Source organism: Urocitellus parryii, chromosome 7, assembly GCF_045843805.1.
Source record: "Urocitellus parryii isolate mUroPar1 chromosome 7, mUroPar1.hap1, whole genome shotgun sequence".
Classification (NCBI taxonomy): Eukaryota; Metazoa; Chordata; class Mammalia; order Rodentia; family Sciuridae; genus Urocitellus; species Urocitellus parryii.
The window spans coordinates 11,461,387-11,481,955 of NC_135537.1; the positions used below are offsets into that span (position 1 = coordinate 11,461,387).

The 20,569-nt window shown below is 52.9% G+C and overlaps 1 protein-coding gene across 2 annotated transcripts in view; it reads left to right on the forward strand.

Annotated features, from left to right (window-relative positions):
- Positions 1–520: 520 nt before the first annotated feature.
- Positions 521–20,569, forward strand: part of Cyrib (CYFIP related Rac1 interactor B) — a 144,082-nt gene continuing 124,033 nt past the window's right edge. For both annotated transcript variants that reach the window (XR_013343968.1, XM_077800915.1), the window contains exon 1: positions 521–586. The gene's annotated coding sequence lies outside the window, so the exon portion shown is untranslated. The remainder of the gene's footprint in view (positions 587–20,569) is intronic.

A 20,569-nucleotide genomic window follows, 5' to 3' on the forward strand; every position in this document is an offset into this window, starting at 1 on the left:
GTAGCCCCAGGACCTAGAACCGCCCTGACATTTAGTAAGTAAGCCCTCAATAAATAATTTGATGGAGGACCGAATGTTTTGAATGCACATCCTCTAACTGACACTGCCACGAGATGGGCAGAGTCTGTCTTCATTCCCTAAGTCCAAGTGAGAGGGAAGTGAACCCTGGGATAGCACCTGGACGGCCTGAAAGTCCAGGGACTCCTCTGGAGCTGGAGCCCTGACTCAAGGGTGGTGACCTTGCGGGCCATCCCTACGCCTCGCGGAGCTGGCGCTTCCTTCTCCATAAAGGGAGGGCAATGAACCCCCACCCCCAGCGCGCTCCACGCAGCCTCTGGCCGGCCTGCTGTGACTTGCCCAAGGTCACCCAGCTCCGGCCCACAGCGCCCTGGCCGGGGAGGGCAACGACCAGCTGGGCGCTGCAGCCCCGCGGCAGGTTTTGGGGTGGGGGCCGGCGCGGGGCGGTCCCGGGGCGCGGCGCGCGCTGACGCCGGGCCCCCGCGATGCGGCGGGGACGGGGCGCGGGGGGAGGCGCGTCGCGAGCGTCCTCCTTTTGTGCGAGCGCCGGCGGCTCGGCTTCTCGAAGGTAAACAGCGCTTCCTCTTCCTCCTCGCTGCGTCTCTTCCTTTTATAGTTATTTCTCGCCTGGCACTCGCCGGGGCCGCTGCTGCTGCTGCTGCCGCCGCGGCGGGGGCCGCTCGCGAACCTGTGGCGGTGACGTGAGACCCGCCAACCCGGAAACGGCGGCGGCGGCGGCGGCACCGGAGGATCCGAGGCTGCTGCGCTCCCGCGCTCCCCTCTCCCGCCCGCCGGGGCCGCCAGGTACGTGCCGGGGCTCCGCCGGCCGGCGCGCGCCCTTGGAGCCGCCCTGCACCGGGCGAGGGCGCGGGAGCGGGGCGCGCGTGACGGGGGCGGGCAGGGTGGGGTGCGCTTCGGGCCGCGCGGGAGGAGGGCGCGCGCCGCGGCGGAGGGGGCGTCAGGCCGAGCTGGCTGGCGCGCGGGCACGCGGAGGGGGCGCTCGGGTGGGCTGGGGCCGCGGGGGCCGCGCGGGGAGCACGCCGCGGGACCGCCGCCCGGGTCCACCCAGCTGCGGGGAGCGCGCAGCGGCGTCCTGTGCAGCCGAGCCGTCGTGCGCCCCAAGGCGGGGGGCGCCCGGGTCGCGGTGGCAGCCCTCCCCCCGCCCCAGGCGGACCCTCCTGTGAGCCAGGTGAGGGCGCAGGGCTGCCCTCTGGCTAACTTCATTAGGGGGCTGAAGGCCAGTCGTTTGGAATTGAGGAACTAGAGGGCTGAACAAAAATCTCCATTGGTCTCAAGACTTCCTTCTGGGGTGGTCCCCCCGCCTGTGTTTAACGAGCACTTCCTCTTTGCCCTTTATCTTTTCATCTTTTTTTAAAAATGGAAGTTCAGTGTCAATGGGTGGATGCCCTTGCAGTATGCAGAGCCTTGGGGCTTGTATGTGGTGGGTTTGGAAGGAACCTGTGTGTCCTTTGAACGTATGTCCTGTGTTGGGGTGGGAAGAAAGAGGAACCCAGGAGAGGACATCCTTTGCCGGAACCCTGGTGGGGTGTCTTTGATCCCCACCTTGCTGCAAAAAATGGAGGGTCGGGGAGGAATTGAGAGGGAAGGAGGCACCTCTTGGACTCTGCCACCTCTTAGTTTTGCGACCTTGGGTAAGTCGCTTACCCAGAGTCTTAGGCTCCTGGCTATAAAATGGGCTAGAGAAAATGAGCAAATCTGGCCTGCAGGGGCCGCAATGATGGGAAGTGTTAGTCACCTTTCATTTCTTCAATCCTAAGGTCTAAGAGGAGGACCTGGAGCACAGGTCAGGCACTCTACAGATAGTTGTGAAATGAATGGGTGGGTAGTGAATTTTGAGAAGTGAGCTGGTATGGTTCCTCATTTTGGCTTCCTTGGCCTGCAACATCCATCCCACAGTCCCCCCAGAGAGCCATATTTTGCCACCTGGGCTCTGGAACCCATCCTTTCTTTGAGAAGGATTGTCTTGGGGAGATATTGAGTCCTTGCGAAAAAAGAGCTTCAACTCTGACTTTGAGATGCTCCCATTCTTGGAAGATTGCATTTGGTGGTAATAAAGAGGAAGCATCATTTTGATTGCCACTGCCAGATGACTGGCCGAGGTGGCTGCCAGGGCTGCCAGCTGGGATGATTTCCCAGGCCTGGGGCTTTCTGTAACTGTGGAGGAAGCTGGGGAAGAGGTGGGTTTTCTCCTGTGGTTGGGCATGCAGAAGTGGTCATATGGCTTGTGCTTTCTTCTGGGTAATTTGCATTTTCTGGATCCTTGTTGGTCTTTGAGCAAGGGTCAGGCAGTCTGTGTGTGTGTGTGTGTGTGTGTGTGTGTGTGAGAGAGAGAGGGGGGGTGGGGAGGGAGAGAGCAATATGGAGTGAGAGAGGGATACTTGGAAATGCCTTTTGAATAAAGGCCTAGGGTTCGATATGTCTCTGCAGTTAGCTTGGGACATTTTCAAGACATTTTGCTTTCTCTGCAGCCATTCCTTCTTCTTTCTCAGTTTCCAAAGGCTTCTGTTTCCCTCTTAGGATTCTTAGCCGTGTGGGGTCCTCTCTGCCCCAGGAGGACAGGAGATGAGTCTGAGTGGTACTGTTATTTTAAGGGGCAAGAGCAGGTGACTCTGTGCAGCCACAAGCTGCAGTCTGAGCATGTGCAGACTTGTTCTGAACTCATGTTGTGGCCAAGGTTACCTGTGTTGGTGGAAGTCTTATCCTCATTTTGCCCAGGCTTGGAGAGAGTATAGGACTTACCCAGGACCCTGGGCCAGTGAGGAGCAGATTCCCTGTACCCACTAAGTCTCGAGCTGCAAAGTCAAGGTTCTTTCTTGTAGGCCCTGCTGTGTTCTGAATGTTCTTTGTGTCTCTTGGCACCTTGCCGGTCACCTAGCAAATGCCAGAGACTCCGTTCATGCTTTTTTGACAGAATGAATAGAAAGCAATGGTTTCCCCTTTGTTCTTTGTGAGGTACATTCTGTCTGCATTTCAGGGTCAGCATAGTGGACTGTCGGTGACCTTGAACTTGTTCTCTGGTGGTTCTTCCCAATGTGCCAGTCCCTGACAACTCTTCCATCAGGATCCAGACACTGATGCACAGGAAGGACTCCTGAGGGACACTGGTGCCAGGAGGTTGTGGGCTCATGCTCAGCATTCCTGGTTTCTCTTGATTGACGAGACCACCATTCATGTGGCTTAGGCAGTTTAAGACTTGGATGTCTTTAGCGAAGCCATCTGAGGCAGTGCTGTGCAGGTAAAAACTCAGATTTAAAGACTGGGCTCTTTAGCTACATGCTGGCCATGCAGCCTGGAACCTTCTTTTTCTACCAGAGTAAGAGAGTAAGATCCAAATTCACTCCTCTTTTCCTCTTACTGATGATGATGATAATGATGATGATGATGATTTGTGTGTGTGTGTGTGTGTCTGTCTTTCTGCCTAGAGCTCTAAAATTCAGTTTCCCATTTGTAAAGTGGAGTAGAGGGGTTGCTTGCAGTAGCAGAAGCAGAGCACTGAGCACAGCTCTCTCCCATGTCTAGTGAATGGGGTCATGCAGGATTACCACCATCAACCACAGCAATAATGGCTGTTCCCTCAATAGGAGCACAGGTGTCTCTAAGGCAGGAGGTCTGTCTTCACTTGAATTGGAGCTTCCTGAGGGAAGTCCCTTGGGGTGGAGATGGGGACCTTCTTTGGGGACACCTAATAAAGGCCTGTTGAAGACAGAATCAGCTTGATCTTGTTTTTCATCCTTATCTCAGGGTAGAGGGTCTTTCCCTCTCTCTCTTTGTGTCTGCCTCTTGTACAGTTGGCTCTTTATGCCTGTGATACTTCCTTTTGTATTTTTGGCAACCCTCCTTCCTGCTTTCAGCCCAGACTGGATTTCCCAGGTTCTCATATGGACAGAGCTCCTGTTGCTTTGGTGGAACTTAGGAATTGAGTCTTTGAAAGTCTTAAAAGAGTGATGGCCTCTGGGGTTGAAAGATAACTTTGTAGCCAAGGGTGCAGGAGGATAGCAATGACTTTTTTTTTTTTCTCCCACTCTTTTGTAGTTCTGGAGGCAGCAAGGGTGTGGGTTTGGGACCCAGACTGCTGGGGTTCCCACCCTGGCTCTGCTGCTTATGAGTTCTGTGACCCTGGCCAAGGTCCTTCCTCTTTCTTTAGGCCTTCATCTTTCCAATGAGGAGCAGTCATGGCCACCTGAAGTGTCCTTGGACTCAACTCTCAGGTCGTGTGGAAAGCCTCCAAGGAGAGTACAAGGCACACAGTAGGTGCTCAGCACATGTTTGCTCCTCCCACGCCCCTGGCTCTTTCTGTCCCTACCCCAGCCCCATCGTCTTGCGGTTCCCCTTGGGAACGGTGCCCATGGCTGGCAGGTTATTCCTAGATTTAAGTTGGATCCTCCACGCTTTCCGAAGTCCAAGTGTGCTATTTTAAACTGATTGTTGACCGGCTGTTGTATGGCGCTGCCACTGAATGGAAGATGATTGCACCGTGCTTGTCAGGAAGAGTAAATGCGGGAGTCATCAAGTTTACATTCTGTCCCATTGATTTTTTTTTTTCCTCCTTTTCGAAGACTTACTAGCTGCCATCTGCTCCTTGAACATCATGTTCATAAATATATAAATAATCGAAGTTGACGAGGAGGTTTGCTTAAAGGAGTGTTGCTGAGAGTGAGTTTTATAAATATTTAAGATAATCTGAAACCATTAAAGGAATTGCAGGGCTTATTAAAAAAAAAAGACTGAAAATGTGTTTTGGAAAGTTTCCTTTTCTTCCCAATTTGAATAAATGGCAAGAGTGAAAAGTGAGAGGAAGGGGATAGCGATGTCACTCAGTGATAAGGGTGCTCATCTAGCATGTGTGAGGCCCTGGGTTCAGTCCCCAGCCCAGCAATAACAACAAAAAGACCAAAAAAAAAAAAAAAAAAAAAAAGAAAATGGGGCTGGGGGAGCATTTTCTTTTCTTTTTTTAAATTGTTGATGGACCTTTATCTTATTCATTTATTCATATGTGATGCTGAGAATCGAACCCAGGGCCTCACACATGCTAGGCAAATGCTCCACCCCTGAGCCACAACCCCAGGGGACCAGGACAGGCCTCACTGGTTTCTTGAGCTTCCTTGAGATTCGAGAGGGCCACTGAGTAACATGTGCCGGGCACCCCTCTGGGACCTGCACATTTCAGATCTTGCCGTGACAGTCATGGCCGTCTTCTAGAAAGTTCCTCAGATGAATCTCTTTTGGGTAACGATTGACTCTGTTTTAGTGAGTCCTGCGGAGGTCCACAATTTGGGAGGCTTCTAGGTGGTATATCGGGAGGAATGTTGTCCAGACTGGAGTGTTCTCACAGATCTCTTGGGGCTTCCCCTGCAGATTCTGAGTCAGAGGTCTGGGACAGGCTGAGATTCCTCATTCGTAACCCTTTCCCAGGGTGCGATGCCTCTGGGTTGTGGGTTGCACTTGGAGATAGCTAGTCTGACCTCTCCTCTTCCTTCACTCTGATCTGGAATAGGCAGAGGATGCAGATCCGAATATGACCCTGGGGGTTCCCAAGGCAGCTTGGAGCTAAGTTAGTGGAAGAGACAGACGCAGAAAACATATACAGAAAAACCATGGAGGCCCAGGATGGACTTCTGTGCAGGCCAGGGTGGGAACACAAGGGCCAGCGGGAAAGAGAGATCTCCTCATCTGCCAGCAGGTGAAGGAAGGCCCAGGCGCTGTGCACCAAGGAGTGGAGATGGTACAGGGAGAGGAGGCAGGAGATGGCTATGGAAGGTTTGAGCAGGATTCTCATGCCCAGAGTTTCGGGCCTTGACTGTGCTCTACTCTCATACACATGATGAGGAAACTGGGACCCACAGGGGGAAGTGTCTTGCTCAAGAGGAAGAGTCAGGGCTGGTTCTCAGACCTTCTGGCTCCCCAGCCCAGCTTTTCCCCCCACCCTACAGCAACTGCCTGTCTGCGCCTTGAGGATGCCCCTGTGCTGCTGTGCTTTAGTGAGGAGGGGGTGCTGAGTGCTGCACCCTTCCCAGCTCACCCTTCCCCACTCTGCCCTTGATGATCTGTGGGCAAGGGTCCAAGCCTCTAAGTCCACAGTGAAAAGGAAGGCCCAGCATGGATGAGCGGTGGCTTGGAAATCAACACATACCACAATAGAAGCGAAGGGCTGGCTCCCAGCGCCAGCATCGTGGGATTGGGAAGGGGAAGGACAGCGTTTAGGGGGAAGGTATGAGCAGCAAAAGGAAGAAAAGAACCATCTCTGCTCATCTCCTAGGAGTCTTCTGTGATCTGCTCTGTTGGCCCCACCCCTCAGTGCTGTGTGACCTTGGGCAAATCACATCTCCTTGCCGAACCAGAACTGTCCTTCCTAAAGGTGGCCTAATACCTCTTTGGGATGTTTGTAGGACTAAGTGGGGTCGTGTGCATAAAAGCATCTAGCATAGCCCTTAGCAGAAGTGCTCCCTAGACACCTCCTCCCCAAAGGTCATGGTCCTTAGTGGCCTAGAGCCATGATTTGTCCAGTGGTCATTTCAGGCCCAGGCTTTGCTCCCAGCAGAGACAGGGTATGAATTGGATGGAAGGGGGTATTTCTTCAAGGTGTTTTTATATTGCCAAGGGAGAAAACCAAAATATGCAAAACAATTCTCTACCGAGGCGGTTGGCACCTTTGAAAGGGGACAGTGGTGGGGTGAGAAGTGTGACCCTTGGAGCCGGCGTCTCAGTTCAGACCTGATTCCTCCACTGTGAAGTCTCGTGCACATTCATGCCCTGCCTGGCACTGCGGTGCTTGCCTTCCAGCTTGCTGAGGCTCTTCAGTCAGAAAATGCCCGCCTGTGCCTGGCGTGGGGTCTGGCATCTGACAGGCGCTCAGTGGTGGGAGTCTCTGGTCCACACAGCCCCAGGTCTGGGACTCAGGGAGACAAGCGTAGGCCAGGGGACGTCTTTACTGCCAGTCTCTACGGCAGCCTCAGCTTTGCTCAAAACCAGAGTTGAAAAAGAATGTCGAAGACAATGTGGAAGCGAAACTTGGGCAATCACATCCTCAAATGTCTGATTTGCTCCTCTGAACTCTGGGTTTGGGTACTGCCCTGTGTGCCCGGGGCACCCAAGACCCATGGTGTGCATACAGATCAAACAGGCCTGCGGGGAGAGTGGCAATGGAGGTTTCTGGGTATTCTGCAGGGTGGTATTTCATCATCATCCCTGAACGCACCTTCACAGCTCTCATGTTTTAGTTCATCATGGAGATGTGAGCTCCGTCCTGCTGTTCAGTCATGATAATCAGTTGTGTAGCCACTTGTGTGCTCGCCCTATGGTGGACATGTGCGGGGAGTAAATACCATATGTCCCATGGCCAGCCACACCATGCCCGAGGGGCCTGAGCAGCGCAGAGAAGGACGAAGGGGCCTTAGGACTTGTTTCTTCTGGCTGACCCACGCTCAGCCCTGTTCCCCACTCAGGGCTGGACGGGCTGGTGGGAAGGGGCGCTGTGAAGGACAGACCAGCGGCTGACTGAAGGGGAGCAGGAGCCGGGGAGTGCGGCGACACTGCAGAGCCTTTGTGGAGGCACTCACAGCCCAGGCGAAAGGACACTCAAAACAAGCTGCCATAAACACGTTGTGGGATTTGTGATTGTGGTTTTGCCAGTTCTTGCCTGTGTTGTGTAGGAATAGTTTGCCACGGAGGTGGGATGGGGTGCCGCGCACTTTGTCTCCTCCCTTCCAGTACCTGGGCAGCAGGGCTCTCGTCCCATTTCACCTGTGAGGATGCTTAGGCAACTTGGTGGCTAACTGGAGTTCCATGTTGCATGCCACCGTCGATGCCCACCAGCTGTTTTTACTGTCTCCTTTGGGTGACCTTAAACATAATTCAGAAAGTCCCTCAAATGGAGTCATCTGTCAGGAATAGATACTACTTCTATCTGTGGATCTTGCTAAGGGACGGTGGCATCTCACAGGACAGGCTTCACAGCGGCCATCGACATAGTGAACTTGCCATAGTGAACTACCCACTGTGAACTTGCCAGTCCCGGGCTCAGAATTGAAACGAGGCTGTTGCCAGTAGATCGCTGGGCTCCTTTGCCCAGTGAGTTTCTGGTAAGTTCAGTGTGAAACCGACTCATACCGATACTGCGCATCTCGAGGCGTGTGGTGTTGGGATCATGGTGTTTTGCGTGGCCTGCATTAGCCTGCCTGTGTGCAGCCCTCAGGAGAAAGATGGGTGAAAAAAGGAGGGTCCTGAGCCCTTGTGCTTTGGGAGGTTGAATTTGAGAGGAAAATCTCAGGGTTTGGGCACCGGTCACTGTAGACTGAAGAAAGTGGATACGGGATGGGTATCTCTGCTTTCAGGGTTTCCCCCACCTATATTCTGTATGTGAACTTGTCAGGATGTTCTGTGTGTGTGATTCTTCTTCCCCAGTATTTCCTTCATGTCATCATAACTGGAAGTTCTTAAGCTTGTGGGGAGGGTCAAGAATCCATATTTTTAAGGAGCACTCATGTTCATGAGCACTCTTGAGTGATGTCTGAGGCCGTGGTCACCATCACTCAATTAGAGAATCACCTGTTTAGAATAACCTTTGGTCCATGTGATGGTTTTTCCTAACTCTGAGTGTGTGTGTGTGTGTGTGTGTGTGTGTGTGTGTGTGTGTGTGACAGGCAGTGGCTAGTTGACATGAGACAGAACATAGCGAGGTATGTTCTATCCCCAGCCTTTCCCTGGCCGTGGCCCACATAGGAAGTAGAATTTGTCAGGCATGGGGTGGGGGCCAGGCTCTGAAAGAGGAAGCAACTCACTGCTGGCAGTGACTGACTGGGGGCCCCGCTGCCCAAGTGCTGAGGCCCACATCTCAGGACAGTGCCACCTCTTCTTAAACGCTGGTGGGCTCCCATTCTCCTTCAAGGTGGGCACCTGTTGAGATAGGCAACAGGGCCCAAGAGGCCATGTGAGTGGCCCAGGGTTGTGTAGCAGTTTGAAAGCCCTCCTCTCTGCTCCTCATTTAAAGAATGGATGGCCAGGCCAGGGAGGTGCCAACCCTGCCAGGACCACACAGCCAGCGCGTGGCCCCCACGGGGAGCGGGACTCTGGGCCAGACGGCCTGTCTTTGGAGGGGGGTTCTAAAGCCGCAGGGCCCTGCCTGGTGCCTACCAGCCACTGAGTCCTGGCTTCCTGTTCTCGTCGGAGGCGGCCTGTTTTTCTGCTGGTCCCTGAGTTTCAGACATCCCCCACGAGCTGGAAGCACCCGAGTGGAAACCTGAGCGGCCACAGTCACGTCCATGTCTTCATGGTGACTCGGGGAGCCAGCCCGGCAGGCAGAAGTTCATGGTGAAAATGAGTCCTGACAGGCCCTCGGCTGCCTGAAGGGCAGTTTTCCATTTACATGGTTGTGTGTAGGCAATGTCACGTCAGCGCACAGACGGGTGGCATCCACGGCGGGGACAACGTACGAGAAGGCACAGGGCTCACTGTAAAAAAGAAACATGAATGTAATGCACAGGGTGAAACGCACATTCATATTATTTAAAGTTTTTAAATTATAAAATTTTGTTTAAAGTTCACCCTCTGGGCCTAGTTGAATGAGACTCAGAAAGTGAGGGCCTGCTGCAGGCCCACTGCAGGCTGTGACACACCGAGGACACCTTCAGAATCTGTGTGCAGCGGGCTGCATGTGTTTTATCCACACCTGTGCAGGTATTCCAGATGTTCTCTGCTCAGGGTGTTACCTTGGAGATCTCTGTCCATCAGGTGTGGGACCAGAAGGAGATGCCTCTCTTGACCTGGCGAGGCCCAAGTTTGTTTTTCTGAATGAAATAGAGCCTCTGGTCAGAGCAGCACCTGGATTTAGGCCTTTTAGGACTTTGTCACGTCTGCATGTCTTGCCTCTGTGTTGATGCCCCATCCTGGGGTTGATCTGAAAGGGCCTCTGCCTCCTGGGTCCAGGGGAACCTCAGCTTTTGGGCCTGAGGCCCTGCCTCCCAGTGGACCTGTATCTCCCTCGTGGAGTTTCTCAAAGTTTCCAGGGTGCAGTGCAGGGGGAGTGTGGGAACATGCATCCGTGTGCTTCTAGGGTTACCTCAGACCTGCCATTCCCAGAAGTGAAGGAGGAATGCACCAGGTGTGACCCTCAGGTATCCCCTCACCCTGCTGGGTGCCGTGGCACGTGCCCGGAATCCCAGTGTCTGGGGAGAACGAGGCAGGAGGATTGTGGGTTCAAAGCCAGCCTCAGCAACTTAGTGAGACCCTGTCTCCAAAAAAAAGGGGGGGGGGCTGGTGATGTTGTGACTCAGTGATTGAATGTCCCAGGGTTCAATGCCAGGTATCCAAAAAGAGTCCCCTCCCCCCAGCTGCCGGGATGGTTGTGGTGGTGAGACCAGGCCTCTCTCCAGGCGAACATGGCTTCCTGGCTTTTGTCTCCAAACCTTGGACACTTGAAAACGGAAAAGCCAGCGGCCTGGTCCTTGGTACTCCCTGGAAGCTTTGGAGTCGAAGGGAAAAGCCGATGTCACCTTCCAGCCTTTTCTGTGCCGTGCATCTCGAGCTCTGAGGCTGTGAGGCAGAGTTGGAGAGAGCCTGAGGTCTCACATGTGGACGTGCAGAGCCCAGAGTGGTCCCTAGGAGCTCCTGCAGAACAGACGGAGCCCGGCAGGCCCCGCCGCCACTGCACTGCCTGGGAGAGGGGTCACCCCTGTGAGGCAAAGCACAGGCAGCTTCTTGCTGGTGGCTGACTGGGTCCTTGAGTGACCCCTCTGGGCAACCATGGTCACCAATGTTGAGAGCCAAGAAGACCTTCATGACCTCTGACCTGGCAAACCCACTCTTGGGAGTCTCTTCTCAGGATGCGACTCAAGGTATGGAAGGAAGGTTGCCCAGAGACCCTCGGTGGCTGCCATAACAGATTGCAGATGGAAGGAGCCTATGTCCGACAGTGAGGCACTGGAAGTCAGGGCATCGGAGGAGGAGACAGAAGAGCAGTCCGTTTCTCAAAGCCCCGAGACTGGAAGGAAACACAGGGAACGGGGTCAGGAGCTGAGTGGCAGGCAGGCGGGGCGGGGGCCAGTCTGGAGGGTTTTCTCTTCCTTTGTCTCTTGTCCTTTTCCTCCTGTGGGTAACCCCTCTCCTCCCCTTCTCCCCTTTTTTCCTTTCCACTCCCCTCCTCTCTCCTCTTTCTTCTCTTCTGTGAAACCTAGCACCTTTCTGTTTCCAGGGAAAGAAAGAAAACCAAATTTAGGTCACTTCATAAGTGAGATTCAACAACACAGATCAATCCTTAAAAAGGCCCAGGCATCCTTGAGGTGGAATACCAGTGGGGCTGACAGTAGGAGCCTCAGAGACAGCCAGCAGTTCCCGAACGTCACCACCACTGCGCTGGACTCTCCAGTCCTCTGCAGAAGGCCTGATGGCGGCCTGTTTATGAATCGGAGAGGTCTCGAGATTTTTCCAGAATCACGCCGTTCCTTCCCTGTGAACGGTGGGTGGGATTAAGGGAATCTAGAGACGCCCCAGGCAGTAACTTTCTTGAAATCGTACAAAAACTGTTTTCAGGAAAGGGTCACATGAACGACAGCTATTGACAAACAGGAGCAAAGTGTTTTGTCTGGATGTCATTGCCTGTTGGTGTCAAATTGGGTGGGGTGGAGAGAGCTGCGGTAACCTGCGTCACCAAACACCTCTCCCTGCGGCCGCACGTCAGGGGAGGGTGCACCTGACCTCCCAGGGGCAGGAACAGCCTTCCAGAACCCTCTGCCTGTGGTCTGAGGCGGGTGCAGGCAGCAAGGAGAGATGGATGCATCTGCCATAGAGAAACCCATAAAGAGCATGCAGATGAAGAGCCCCAGCGGGTGGCAGAGCTGTAACCGTTTATGGGATTGCGAGTTTCTAGGCAGACTCGCTGGTATTTAAAATGCCATCCTCTCTGGAGCTCCGTGTCTGTTATGCTGCCCACTTGTCATCTCTGCCTGCGTCTCGGAGGTGATCGGATTCAACATTCCTCAGGCGCTTTTGAAGGGGAGGCACACAAGATTGAGGCTAAGGGGGCACACGCCTGTCATCCCAGCTACTCGGGAGGCTAAGGCTGGGGGATTGTATGCTGGAGGCCAGCCTGGGCAACTTAGTGAGACGCTGTCTCAAAATAAAAAAAAAGAAAAAGGGCTGGGGATGTAGCTCAGTGTTTGAGCACTGCTAGGTTCAATCCCAGTTCCCCCTGAAATTAAAAAAAAAAAAAGGTTCATAGGTATCAGATTTGTTTGGTGAATGTGAATATATTCATTCATTTCCTGCTTCAGGTAGACAGTTGAAATTGGCATCTTTAAAAATACGTATGTCCTGCCCCACAAGTCTCCCCCTTTTTGCAGTGTTGGCGGTGGAACCCAGGGCCTCACACATGCAGATCTGCCATCTTATATGTGTACATACGTGTTTCTGAGAATAGACACCAAGTGGGCATCTTAGCATGTCACCTAGACATTGGTTGAGTGTCCAGAAAGTGCCTGGTTTTGCCTTTGCCTCCCACCTCTGTTCCTGTGCCCGCGATCTCGTGTCCTGGCTGGGGGCTCCCTGCTCCTCAGTGCAGTGGCTTGTCTTGCTGTGGATGGGTGGTGAGGACAGGCACCTCCAGCTGCTTGCTGAGCGGGGCCTGGGCTTGCCTGGCTGAGGGATGCGAGTTTTTCATTCTTGGGGGGGGGGGAAATGCTGACGGCAGAGGCCTCTCCTGGGCTCCCAGCGTCTTGGTTGCGGCTGTTGGGTGCGAAGTGGCGCGGGAAAGCTCCCAGCTCATAGCGACTGCAGCGGCTCCAGGTTGTACTTACCTGAGGGTCTGTGTACCTGTCCTGGCTGGGCCTCGCCTCTGCCTCCCAAAGCTCTGCTGTCTGTTGGCTCCTGGGCTGCACGTGTCCTGCTAGCCTAGAGGACAGGGTGGAGTGTGGGGACCCCACAGGAGGCCCTGGTCATCAGCTCCACTGACATGCCTGACACTGCTGTCACCTCCCCCTGCCTGCAGGGCTGTGACTGCTCTCTGTGCCCCAGGTGGGGTCTTCTGTGCCTGCCCTCCCACTCTTCCCCCTCCCGTACTGTTCTCAGGCCAGGGACAGATCCTGTTAGGGCGAATAATTGAGAGTCCGCTCTAGGGACAGACCTCTATGAATAGAGGTGCTGGGAGGACGCGTTTGGCCAAGTTCGAGCTGAGCCGAGTATCGTCAGCGCTGAATTCAAGATGAGCTTCCTGGCTCTCTCTTCCTCTTAGCGTTGACCAAGCACCAAGCCCTGCATCTTTAAAAAAAAGAGGAGAAAAGGAGGAAGAGAAAAAAAGAAAGGGGCTCGTATGAGAGAAAATAAAGTTGCTAACAACACCTGGCATCGGGGAGCACTTGGCATTTAGTGCTTACACTGCCAACCGCAGGGCTGTCCTCTTCTGTATTGGATCTACAGGTCAGGCTCAGAGTGGGCCTTGCTCCAGGAGTGTCTGTAAAGTGAGTGCATGGTTGTTTTTGTTTTTTAGAAAATCAAAGGCCAGAGAAATTGAGTGATTTGACTATAGCTGCACAGCGGGTCAGGGCCACAGTGCAGACTTATTTTCTTAGCTCTGGCTTGAGTTATCCACTTGCTGGCAGATATGCACTTCAGGTGGAGAATTTAAAGGTCAAAAGACACGATTTGTGAAAGGCGTGTTTACTGAGGCCAAGCCCCCCCCTTTATTCTGAAGCCCAGGGGTGTCCTTGTTGCTCTCAGAACCCACCTGATCTCGTGGTGGCCATGTTAACCATCTTCTCCCTCCCCGCCCCGCCCCTGTCTGATTAAGCATTTTCTCCTTCGAGTGACACTCACTGGATTTCCTCCAAAGATCCCAGAAGCCCCATGGGACTGTGTTGTTTAGTGAGTTGAAAGTCAGGGTGGGCCGGAGCCAAAAGAGAGAAGACATCATCTTTGCTGAGAGGGGCCCTTCTGCTCTGTGCTATGTGGTCCTGAGCGGGTCTTCTCAGGGGCAGCCAGCTGGCCATCCGTCCTTTCCATTTTCTTATCTATGGAGATGGTCACTCATCCACCAGGCTCTGGCAGAGCCCCTGCAGGGTGCTGGGTACTGTGTGGCAGGATCCTCACAGGAAATGCTACCACTTCCCTCCCGCCAACCCTGGTGGTCCCATGCTTGGGATTTGGCGCCTTCAGACTCCTAGGATGGTAGGGGGCGTTTTGAAGGTACAACACAGGTGGACTCACAACACAGAGAGCCTCTGCACCTCTGTCTCTTGTCCCTTCTCCTTTTGGGTCTTGTGGGTGAAACCTGCCCTTGGGCAGTTTCCTTTTCCCTTGTCACCAAGTGCTCATGCAGCATGAACTGTGGATTAGGTGCCAGGACACAGAGATGAAGAGGAGACAGATGCTGCACCCCAGAGGGTCCCAGACTGGACAGAGGTCATTGTAGTCATACGCAAAACTTTGAAAAATTAAAAACATGCAAAGCCATGCTGCGTGCTGTTTGGGGGCACCATCTCATACAGCAAAGTTTAAAGAAATGCACAGAAATGATAAATGCCAAATTCAGGATAGTGTTTAGCTCTGGGGTTGAGAGAGTCGCCATCAGCAGACCTGGAGACTTTGTAAACACTATTTCCTTCATGAAGCCGGGTGGAGGATACAGAAGGTAGTTTTATTATTATTTGTATCTTAAATACTTTAATTCTGTGCAGTAAAAGTTTTAAGGTAGAGTTGCAAGCTGGGTGTTATTTGGATATTCTCTCGCCTGGTCAGTTCTCTAGCCAGATATGGACGTTTCTCCTCCACCCTTCCAGTCAGGGGGAGGATTGTGTCACTCAGGAACTACTGACCTGAACTCTGCCTAGAGGGAGGGACAGGCTTCATAGAGAAGGTGACAGTTTGAACTGAGTTTCCAAGGCCACTCTTGGGAGCAGCATTTTCAGAAAGGTGCTAACGTAGGCAGGCAGGGGGCACTCCAGGAGTTTCAGGTGTGAAGGGGCAGGTTGACCCCAGCTTTGGAGTAGACCGTCACCTGTCTGGCTTCCTCCTGACCATTCACCCTCAGAATGGCTTAGATTCCAGGCTGGCTTAGGGCTGACCTGGGAGGGACTCAAGTGTGGTGTTAAAACCCAGATAGTTGCCCGAGAGCGCTTTAGGTTTACCGGGGCCTCACCATTGTGAAAGATGGGTTCCAGCCCCAGAGACTGGCTTCACTGTCAGATGCAGAAAGCCACCGGTAACCCGAGGCTGCCACAAAGGGACTTGGACTAGGCCAGTGCAGAAGCTCACGAGACAGCCTCAGCAACGTAGTGAGACCCTGTCTCAAAAGAAAAAGGGCTGGGGATGTAGCTCAGGGGAAAGTGCCCCTGGGTTCCTTCCCTGGTACAAAAAAGAAAGAAAGAAAAAAGCTGGTGAGAAAGAAATGAGCCTTGAGACTCTGGAGGTTGTCATTGTGTGACATGAAAGACCATCTGGAAAACCGATGCCTGCCCCGGGGTGGGGAGGAGGCCGAGGACCGAGCTCCCTGCTTAGCGGCTTGGGGAATAATGTATATTCAAGATGGTTTTCTTTGAAAACACTGGAAAGGCGGGGAAGCTCCTGGGGGAGCCAGATGAAAGCACTGATGAGGAGTTTCATCAGCGCTTAATCAAAGACATCGATTGTTTCCTGGGCCCACTGGTTCTCCTATTGTTGTCTTTAATTGTGGAAACTTGTTCATTAGGGTTTCATGAGGGCAGGCCCTGGGAGCGCCCCTGCTTGCCCCTTTGATCTCTGAGACACTGTCCACTTCCTTGGGGAGTCCCTGGGCCTCCCCAGCTCCTTGACATCTTTGCCACTCATCCAGATTCAGGCATATCTCAGAAGGGAGGTACTCCTCTGCACCCAGTTCCTGCATCTGAGTTCCTTGCAAGAAAGGGAAGAAAGGGTTTGGGAAGCTGTCTTTGGAAGGGACCTGAGCTGGTACCTAGTACAGTGGCCAGCTGAGGAGACTGAATTCCTCAGAGGTGAGAAGACAGTGAATGTTCTCGAAGGGCATCCTCAGCTTCTGACACTTACAAGCCTCTTCTCATCTGAGCACAGGTCCTCTGGAGGTGGTCCCTCTCCAGATGCAAATCCACGGGATTTTCAAGTGCCGTGTTGATGTGACATGTGGAACCCCATTAGCCGAATCGTGAGTCTCTGGCCCGGTCCGGAGGCGCTCAGCACGCATCTCCCGCTAGGGGAGCGATGACTTCTGTAGGAAGTTATGGTTTACATTTTACCCTGGAAACTCCAGCACTGTGCCCATGTGTCTGGGCCCTTGGAGCATCCTCTTGCAAGTTGTGTTTCATCACAGTCTTGATGGAAAACCTGCAGCGCTACCTTGCTTCTATTAGCTAGTCCTTATCCACATTTCATCTGCTTTCTTTTCAACACGTTTTTTCGGGTCTGTGTTTATTGACCTTGAGTCAATGCAAATCCTTGACTTTAATGAGGAAGCTAGCAGTGGCTAGAAGAGGAGGCTCCTTCTGTTCTGTTGTGCCACAGATATGGGAAGGGGAGGAAACCAGACAAGGGGTCCCCCAGTGGATGATCCAGTGGTTTGGAGTTGCCCCCTACCCCAGGACCAGGCGCTGAACCAGCTTGAACACAGCTTGAATGAATCACTTCACATGTCCCTGTGTGTCAGTCATTCATGGAGCAAAAGGACGGTCTTCCCACCACATTCCATGATTGACCTTTTTGTCAGTGTTCACTTCTGCATCTGTGTCTACAGTGCCACGGGGCTTGGGGAGCATCTGTGTAATGAATAAGGGGTTACAGGCATTCCATCGGTAGGAGTTCATATTTTTTTGTTAATCACAAGCTTTAGGGTATCTTTCAAAAATAACCCTGGAGGCTGGGTCACAGAATGCATTAGGTCCCCAATGAGTAGTTAATCACAGGAAGGCAGATGGAACCCTAAAGTCCCCGGGGAGAGGGACTCTAAAAGCTGGCTGCAGCATGGAGTTGGTTTGGAAATCGGTATGGAGTTGGTTTGGAAATCAGCATGGAGTTGGTTTGGAAATCGGTATGGAGTTGGTTTGGAAATCGGCATGGAGTTGGTTTGGAAATCGGTATGGAGTTGGTTTGGAAATCGGTCTGAAGAAAGAGAAGTTAGAGACCGAGCTGGTTTTACTAGTAGGCAAGTCACTCAAGCTTTGAGACAGATTTCTCCCCCTGTAAATGGGGGAGAGAAAGGTAATGCCAGGCTCTTCCCTGAAGAGTCCTGTCCCTACTTGGTTTCTGTTTCTCATGATGCAGCTGTCTTCCCACTGTGTGCCCTGGGGATGGCAAGGCAGAGAAGCCGTTTTTCAGTGGTGACAGGACAGGGTGCTGTGGCAGAGGGAGGCCTGGGTTGCAGTGGGCCCGTGGAAGGTGGGCATGAAAACTGACCAGAGAAGTCAAGGAGGGCTTCCCAGGGGACGCGCACCCAAGGGGTAAGAGCTGTTTTTTTCCTGAACTTGGATTCCGAGCTCTAAACAAAGTGCCTCACATGTGAGTGGTCAGTAAGTGACCGATGACAGGTAACTATGTCAAAGTGTCTTATGAACTGGAAAGTGCAGTGCTGTGGTGGCCTGGATGTTATGTGGAGGGTGGAGCTGGGTCACCTAAGACAAGCAGCGTCTCCAGCTTCCCGAGCTTCAGCTGCTGCCAAGAGCTGGGATCTGCCCTGAAGCAAGGCTTGTGGGTGACAGGCCAGCCTCTGCCTCCGTTCCTCCCACTGGGGACACAGAGTGTTTGGTTACGAGCAGCGTTCCCTCAGAGGATCCCGATTTGGATACCCAGCCCTGGTCCTCTGGACCACAGTCTCAGGGCTGGTGACTGCTCAGGAGGTCACTCACTAGGGTGTGTGTGTAGAGACGTGGGGTGACATTCAGTAAAAACTCAAAAGGTCTGGAGCATAGATCACACCACTGACCTCTAACTCCCCCCAATCCTGTTGCCATCCCCCAAAAGATGCTTCCTCTTTTATCGTCCTCTTCGTAGCCAGCGGAACTTTGGAGATGCGGGAGGGGGACAAGTTTGTCACTGGCATTGAACCAGGGGTGCTTTGCCACAGAGCTGTATCTCCCGCCCTCTTCACTTAATTTTTTATTTTTTTACCTTTATTTATATTGTGTGGTGCTGAGGCTCGAACCTCGCCTCACACGTGCTAGGCAAGCGCTCTACCACTGACCACAACCCCGGCCCTCTTCATTTTATTTTTTATTTTATCTTTTCAAATACTTTTTTAGTTATACCTGGTCACGATGTCTTTATTTTATTTATTTATTTTAATGTGGTGCTGAGGATCAAACCCAGGGCCTCACATGTGTGAGGCAAGCGCTCTAGCCCTGAGCCCCAGCCCCAGCCCTTCATTTTATTTTGAGACAGGGTCTTGCCATGTTGCCTGAGCTGGCCTTGAGCACTGGGTGAGGCTGGCTGATCCTGGACTGTGGGATTGGGGGCTCCAGAAGGACAGGACCTGATGTCCTTCAGCGCAGCATCTCCAGCATTTCTCCAGAGCCGGGCCCATAGGAGGTACTCATTAAGTAGCTGGAGAATGGAGCGCGTTCATGATGGCAGAATCCTGCTCACCTGAGTGCTGTTCAGAGGGTTAGGAGGTGTTTCTGGCTCTCTGATAGGTGGGCAAGATGCAGAGGGGATATTTCCCCCCCTCAAGTTTTCAAAAGTGATGGTCAGACCACCCCTCTGCTTCAAACCCTCGACAGCTTCCTGTTGTCATTTAAAAACTAAACAAAACGCAAGGCCCTGAGGCTTCAGCCATCTGCCTTGGAGTCCCCTTCTCCTGTGCTCTTCTGCACTGGCTTCATTCTGTTCCCTGGAAAACATGCTGTTCCCTCTGCCCCACATTGTGTTCCTGGGTCTTTGCAAAGTGGCTCCTTCTCCCTCAGTTTGTCTCTCCTCTGACAGCCTTTCTTGTAGGTCACACCTTTCTTCCTTCCACACCCTCCTCCCCACCTGTGTGGTTTGCACGCCTGTTAGATCTCCCTATCACCCAAGGTAGGGGCCATGTTCCCTGCTCCTTCAATGTGGCACCCAGAGCCTGGCACAATGCCTGGAACTTGGTAAATATTTGCTCAGTAGCTGTTTGTTGTGTGAAACTAGGCTGGTGGTTCATCCTTTCCATCAAGAGATATCTATTGAGCACAGACTAAGTGCTAAGTGGTGCTAGGACCTAGGTATATAGTGTAGAACAAAGGAGTCACCACATCTGCAGTTTCCATTTCAGCTCCTCAACCTGTTCTGCCTTTAAACTGTGTTGTCTTCTGTACCAATTCATGCATGCATACCTATTTCTATGTATCAGTCTATCTAAATGTTATACAGAACATTAACTGAACACTCACTATGTGCCATGGGTATATAAAGCATGCATTTATGGAACACCAATTACATGCTTCACATAAGCACTTACATATAAAGCATGCATAATCAGCACATGCACATAGAGTCTATACGACCAGGGTCTGTGGAACACCAGCTTGATGCCCATACTGTGCTGGCTCTAGGAGAGCACAGTCCGGTGGAAAATGTGGAGAAGGAAATGCAGTCTGCGAGGTGTGGGCAGTGCACTGAAATCCATTAGGATGAGGCTGAGAGCTGGTCCTTGCCTGCTACAGCATCGCCACCTCCAAAGACCTGGTGTGGGCTGAGAGGAGGCTCAGGCTTTCGGGGGAGAGCGAGCGAGTTCTGGTTGCTTGTTTCCTCTGCCTGGATCGAGAGTCTGGCACGGTGCCCGCCCACCCTGTCCCTGCCGAGGGAGCGAGGCGGAGTGGCTCCTTATGTATTGATTTAGGTGCTTGCCAAAATCAGATTGTCTAGGGACTCACTTAATTTGGGTTCTTTTAAAATAATCAATGAGATGGAAATTTCAGAACACCAGGAGACTTAGATCCGAGTAGACCTAAAATTCTCTTTTTCCTTAGAACTGACAATAGTGTGTGTGTGTGTGTGTGGGGGGGTGTCAAGTCAGTGGCAACTGAAGGCATTTCTCCCACTCGGCCCTCCTCCCCTCCCTCACTTACCCCTGGATCTGTTCCCTAGCTCCCCTGCCAGGATTTGTCATTCTGGTCCCATTCTCCCCTTGGCTTAGAAGCCAAAATGAGGAGGACCCTTCCAGGTCATTATGCTGTGAGTGGTGCACCAAGAGCGGCCCCAGGGGCTGAGTGGTGGGGATTCTAGACAAGACCCTGCAGGGCCCTCCGTATGGGCTGCACCCTACCCTGGCTCTTTGCTTTTATAACAGTCTTATGAAGGTTGATGGCAGAGGGGATGATGGCCCCCCAAAGATGTCCATGCTCCAATCCCCAGAACCAGTGAATATGGTACACAGCAAAGGGACTTTGTAAAGGGGACTGAGTGTGTGTCTTGAGATGGGCTATCTGATAGGCCCTCTGCAGTCATTCCGTCCCTGGAGGAGGGAGGCGGAAGGGTTGGGACAGAACAGACTGCGAGACACACAGAAGGTTGGGGTGAAGCTGAGGCTGCTGACCTCCTGGCTTTGAATGTGGAGGAAAGAGCCACCAGCCGGGACGCTGGCTGCCACTAGAAGCTG